Below are 6,874 nucleotides of genomic sequence, written 5' to 3' on the forward strand. Positions count from 1 at the left end.
TAATTCCATAAGCTTTAAGATTGTTTATGTACATTTTTTACATCCGGTAAACCACAAACAAGTTATCTATTAAAGTTTATTACAACGTAACAATATTTATTCATATCTCGGCAATTATTCATCATTTGTACCAGGCACATCTTGGCGAAGAAAATTGATTACGTACTAATGATTGCAGCTTGATTATATTGTTTCTCAAATGGAGATTGACATTATAATCATTCAGCAGCACTAGATTTGAACATTTTCTCACAAAGTTCTTCCAACATCAAAAACTATATGTCCAACAGTTGTATTTGGCTCGTCGAGCCTTTTAGAAGACACCAGATGAATAAATTTTTTACTAAGGGCAACTTCTGAAACACCAATGCGCTTCGAGAAATGAATAACAAGACTCTTCCTGAAGACATTTGCGCTGTCGAGGGAAAGCTGGCTGACATTTCATGGAGCGAGTTCATTCAGATGCTACAGCAACATTTGAGTGGAATCATTCGAATACCTTTTCGAACTATTGTGTATCTCTCATACAAGACGATCAACTTCGACATCTTATGTGTGGTGAGTACAATAAGTCGATAACAGCGCGGCTTCTAAAGTAAGGCTCCGACGAGCCGATATTTCTAAGGTTGTACGTGATAAGAAAACCATAGGTGTAGGGTGCAGAGTTATTTCGAACTCTGTAGTATATATTCATCGGAGAATTAAAAGAGTCCGGCTTATCCGCTCGATTACTCCGCGTCGGGCAACCGCTGTACGATAACTCCGTTGCACTTATCACCTTCGTGAGAACGTGAGTCACTTTATTTTGTGCTGCGTTCGCCAAGGTTAGGTCGTGCTATGACAAACGCGTGGTGACCATGTTTTTACATGAACGACAAACGATCACGGGATATCGTCTCAAGTTTCTGATAAAAGGGAGAGTAAGAAACTCGAAGATACTCAACAATTCATTCTTATTATTAGTACTAAAAAATAAGTAAGATTTTCACAAATACCGTCAACAAATATATAATTAATATCGAGACTTTTTCGTTTTACGTAGATAATCTATATATAAATTCGGTTTTTATATAACTTGGAAAGCAGAATAATTATATTCTAAAAAATATAGGTGTGGATGTAACACCACATGCGATGTTTATATGATTTTCACCGTAAGTGTTGTAATCATATTAAATCTACCTATATTGACGTTTACATCAACATCAACAATTATGTGGATCTAACACTATACGATGCTTATATAATTCTCATCGTGTTGATAATGATGTAAACACTAATATGATGTGGGCTTAATTAACACCATTAAATCCACACCCTTATTTTTCGAATATATCAAAACGCTATTCACTGACCCAATTTTGAATTCATTAATTTCACGCGTTTGGGAAATATGAAGGTTAAAAACACAACGACGACGAATAGTACATAATGATAACCACCGCGCCAGTTCCGCCGCGATTACGGAGCAATGATGCAATGCGTTTGAGCACCGGAGCGCTAAATTGATAAATTTGCATGCCCCTTCCGTTGCGTTCGCAAGCGGCGTATTCTCGTGCTGCACGACCAAAACGGGCTTCGTCTCGAGAGCAGAATAAATCCTGCCATTCGCATAATGCAAACGAAGCACGGGCGAACTACGATAAATCTACCCTTACGAGTCAGTTCGAAATGTCAGTAGGATCGAGTGCATTAAACAGATGCATAATGCAGCGCATCAACCGAATTAAAACAAATTAATTCGAAATTTTTTCAAAAAGACTTTTAAAAAAATAATTTTTTAAAAGAATTCTTTATGTATTCAATCCATGTAGGAGAATTTGAATTATAAGGTTTCGAGCTAAAGCAGTAAAAAAATTTGAAAAGATGTCTACTCGAAGTCTTACTTTTGGTAGGACAGATAACTTACTTATTTAAAATATATTTATCCTTTCGGTTAGCTTTTTTATATATGAAGAGACTTTCTTTTGGAATTTATCCTGAAAATTGTGGTAATCATAGGACAACATGATACTTCGAAAAATTTTATGTGATTCTCTCTGATATATTAATATTTGCACAATAACAAAGTATAAAAAAGTTTAATTTATTTTATTAAAAAAAATAGTAAAATTTCAATAATTTTAAAATATTGAAATTAAACAGTTCATAATTCTTTATTATTTTGAATTAGAATAGGTGCCAAGTAGTGATAAATATATAAAATAGCCTATATAAATTTTATAATACATCATGATATTTTCAACCTGGTTTAGTCATCTATGAAAATTTTACCATGCAGCATGATAAATGATTGATTATATTCGATGATGTTATCTTTACTAAAACAACACCAAAGTCGTTCACTAGCAAATAGTACGTGTAATCACCGATAGATGGACGCAATGGAGTTCATTTATTTCTTATATTTAAAAAAAAACAACCTAGTATATAGGTGACAAAAGACGGAATATTACGAGATCATTCACCGAGCCTAAATTCGAATTCGAAGACGAAACATAATTAATTGAGAGTTTTACTTCAACAGTACAATTTTCATCTTGGAGTCCCTATCTTGGAGTGTTTACTCGCTCCCTGACTTTTTATTTTGTCTCCTTTCCTTCACATTGCTCCCGCATTTTGTTTAAAATCAACGTTAATGTTCGTTAGTGAATCTTGCTGAAAAAATTCTTTCTTTGTTTGATTGATGATTTACGGCAGAAAAGTTTTACACCAATTTGATTATTGTGATGGAATTTCATAATGCATAAAAAGTAAATAAGTTATTAATGGTTTGACTCTTTTCAAAAAATAAGCTAACGAATTGACTCAACATATCTTTAACAATTTAGGATTTATAACTCTTGTGTACACATTGTGTAAGATTAACCATCATAATTGTCTATCACAGTACATCCAAAATTCGCCGATTGGAATTGGTAACACTAACAATAGTAAGAAGACGAATATGATTACCAATGTCTAGAAAGCTTATGACAGCAAAGACAAAATAACCAAAAAGGATCGATTGTAAAATAATAAATTGATTGGCGAGCGATATGCAAGTTACATTGATGTAAGATTAATATTGTTAGGGAAAAAACTCAGGCAATTTAATTTCATACACGTGTAACTTTTTGTAATCATTTACGATTTCATAATACTGAAGATGGCCTAATTAGAAGGCTGAAACTTTATTATCATTAATGTAGAATGATAAAATGTTTACGCATAAAAATCTAGCGTTGGCTTTTTTATGCTCCTAATTCATTTGATTTATTTTATCATAAAACCTCTATTCTTAATATAGTACAATTTTTTAAATTGTATGTAAACATTCATTAATAAATCCTGATAATCGTAATTATATACAGTGAGTGCAGAAAATATTCGTACAGAGAAAATATTTTTAAAAAACCTTTTTAAAACATAAACATTGCCAGCGAGAAATAACTCATTGAATCGATGTCGAATCGATATCGGTACGATGATTTCAACATCGTACCGATTTGACGTCTAATTGACGGTCATTTTTTATTGGGTAATTAATAATTTACTCATAAATAATAAAATAGACTGTATGATACTATATAATGCCAAATTCAACTATTGTTTTAACATAAAATAACGGTATATTGAGTAAGAGCAGCGGCGACTTAAATTACGACACTATAGCTTTAACAGCGCTTAATGATTCAACGAACAAATTCAAAGAAAAAGACATTAAAATTTAGAAGAGGCCCTATTGTGAATAATTACCAAATTTCCTTATATGCATACTTTTGTACTCACTGTATGCTAAAATGTAATAATATAATAGCAACTGGTCTATATTAAAATGTAATGTGTAAATTTTATGAAGCGCTTTGTAAATATTTTGCATTAAAACAATTTATAATGTGCTTGGTAATTTTTATTGTGTAGTTTATAAAATGTCTTTTGTATATTTCAAAAATTCCTCTTTACAGTAATATTTAATAGGTTGTCAGATTGTCCCACTAAACATGATAAAATTTGTAACAAATTTTGCGATAAAATATAATGAAAGATTCTTTCCGTACATAATTTCTAAAATTACATAAGAAGTTATAGCATGAATCTTAATATTTATAAAATACAAACTTTCGCGTAGTCGTGAGTGACAAGAGTTTACTTTTGTAGGAATTTGGTGTTTTACGGTGGCAAAATGACGTAAGTTTTTGGAACAATTATAGTCACGACGAATACGAGAGGCTTACGTGTACAAAACGATCGGCGAATGACATCATCAACTATTTTGCTCGAAGAGAAACGTTTACCGCGCGAATGTTTGCCACGCTGCAAGATGCTCATCGTGTCATGTATTTTTATCGAGAAGAGAGGGTATCGCGATTATCGACGAGAACTATAAAACCCGCCAATTTCCTCAGTGCATCGTTAATCTCACGATTTGACCCTTCAAAATTGTCTCTCGTTATTGCTCGAGTGCCATTGCACTCAACGAAGACGCAGACGCAGAAATAGGCTGGGAGTAAAATCGCTAGCGAGGGTTAAAACACCGTTTCTTCAACGAATTACGTTTCTACTTACAAATGCAATTTCACGACACGTGCATTGCGAACGTGGATGAAATCATCGCGGTGACGTCGACATCTGATTGCGCGATTCAATCTTTCCATTCAATCTTTCCTTCCATCTCCGCCCTTCGGTTAAATCAATGAATAATCGAACAAAAAGAAAAATGAGACTTTTAAACATACACTGAGCAAAAAAAAATTGTAATAATTATTATAACAATTTAACTTATAGTCATTTTCAGTGTTAACTATATATGTTTTAAATAGAACTACACATATAATTATTATTACTAACATTACGACGGTAATAACTATATAAAAATGGAGCTTTCAATCAAATTCGGCCGTCGCTCCGGCATAAATTCTTTTTGTCTGTTCGTCGAGAATTCTGCTGACATCGTCAGCACCGCAGTCAATACGGTGGTAAAATTCTAATCTAGCTAGCAATCCAGCAGGAAAACAAGCATTGTATGCCACTTAAGATTCCAGAGTGATAAATTTAATACACTAATATTGAACTATATAATCATACGCTTCTTTGTCAATTGAGTATTCAATAGGTCCCAAAACGCGGAAACGTTTGCCGTACCAAACGGTAACCAAGTAGCCAATCAAAGTTTGCAGTTTGAATGTTCAATTGCGTAAAAATTTGTATTAATTACATAAATATATTACATCGAAATTGAATATTTAACTTTAATAAAGATTTATTTCGTTTAAAAAAATATTTTATTTTATTTAATAAAATATTATTTGAATAATGAGAAAAATACCATTATTTTTAAGATAAAAACAAATATTATTATATTAATTATCAAAACTAACAAATAAAATAAGTCATAAATGTATTTCTTGAATGTTATAAATTAAAGTTTACTCATTGTTAGCGAATGTTACATAAATATTTGCTTATTTACACATTTATATTGACAAAAATATTTTTGTTGATTACTCTTATAACTTCAAGGACGTCCTAAGGACATCCTGTAAACTATCAAATGATAGTCGTTATGTCCTACGTACATCTACAGGACGTTAAAATCCGAAATTCTAAAGATATCCATTCCTAATCCTTGGAAAAATACTATTACTTCCCATACAGCACAGGTCTCCAAGAAATGTACTAAATACATCTTAAGGACGATTTCAGGATGTCTCTCGGATGAAGTGTGCTGACGAATATTTTTCCAAACATATATACATATGTAACTATCCTATGGTAGTACGCATGCGTCGGAAAGTACCGCGATTCGAGATCACTGACTTCCGCTCGAGCGCGCGTACATATACTATATTTTCAGCCACAAAGTTGATTCACGAGCCGACCTGAGTCCAGGAATAGTTGATCACTATGAAGCCGTCGCGTCACGCGTAGGAAGGGTCGGATAGCTCGCTCGACTTTCATTGCCGGTCTAGTCGTCGAGAAAACTGACGTTTACTGCTATATAAGAGAATTATAGAGAGCACGCTTCGCGAGAGATCGCGTTGTTATTGACAATATTATATTATCCGCGATTCAACTATCCTACCATCTAATCTAATGCGACACGATAATCACAACGGAGTCGTTCTGCTGTCGCTGCTCATTATCTCCCACACGCTGTGCGAAGGCGAGAAAATGCTTGCGAAGTACTTTATAAGATATTCGCGTTGGACGTCGGTAATGTACACTCTAAAAAATATGATGAGACGTAGATTTAACACCATATGTTTATGTAATTCTTATCGTATCGGTATTAATATTAACATTAACAGAGTATAAAAACCCCTGGTGTGTTTATATTAACATGAGTTTTTAATCTATATAATGATGGTATTTAAACAAGGTGGATTTAAAAGCCATGGTCTTAAATCCAGACCATATATTAGTGTTAATATTAACATCAACATGGTGAGAATTACATAGACGCTGTATGATGTTAAATCCAAATCCATATTTTTTAGAGTGCGGGATAAATATGTAATGAAGTACGATAAAAGTCAGAAAGACGTCAAAAGTTGACCAATTTTGACAAAATTTAGTTTGTTATTCTACTGTGATTGGTCAATTCTTGTAATTACGCTTACGCAATTGTAGAATAGACTTTATGGTAAGTACATTAATTATATGTCAGTATTTAGAAAACGAGTCAATGTACGAAGAAAATGCACCTTCGCACTGCGTGCTTAATGTATTATGCATAAAGCACCACTACAAATGGCTAACTTTAATCGTTTATAATTTAAAAAGTATTATAGCCTCGATACTTTCGTATAAGAATTTTCGTCTTAGAATGTTCCACAGAATCTGCCAGTGAAAGAATCTACACTCTTTCCGGGATAAAAAGTTACAAGAGATG

Source organism: Trachymyrmex cornetzi, unplaced genomic scaffold, assembly GCF_001594075.2.
Source record: "Trachymyrmex cornetzi isolate Tcor2-1 unplaced genomic scaffold, Tcor1.1 scaffold147, whole genome shotgun sequence".
Classification (NCBI taxonomy): domain Eukaryota; kingdom Metazoa; phylum Arthropoda; class Insecta; order Hymenoptera; family Formicidae; genus Trachymyrmex; species Trachymyrmex cornetzi.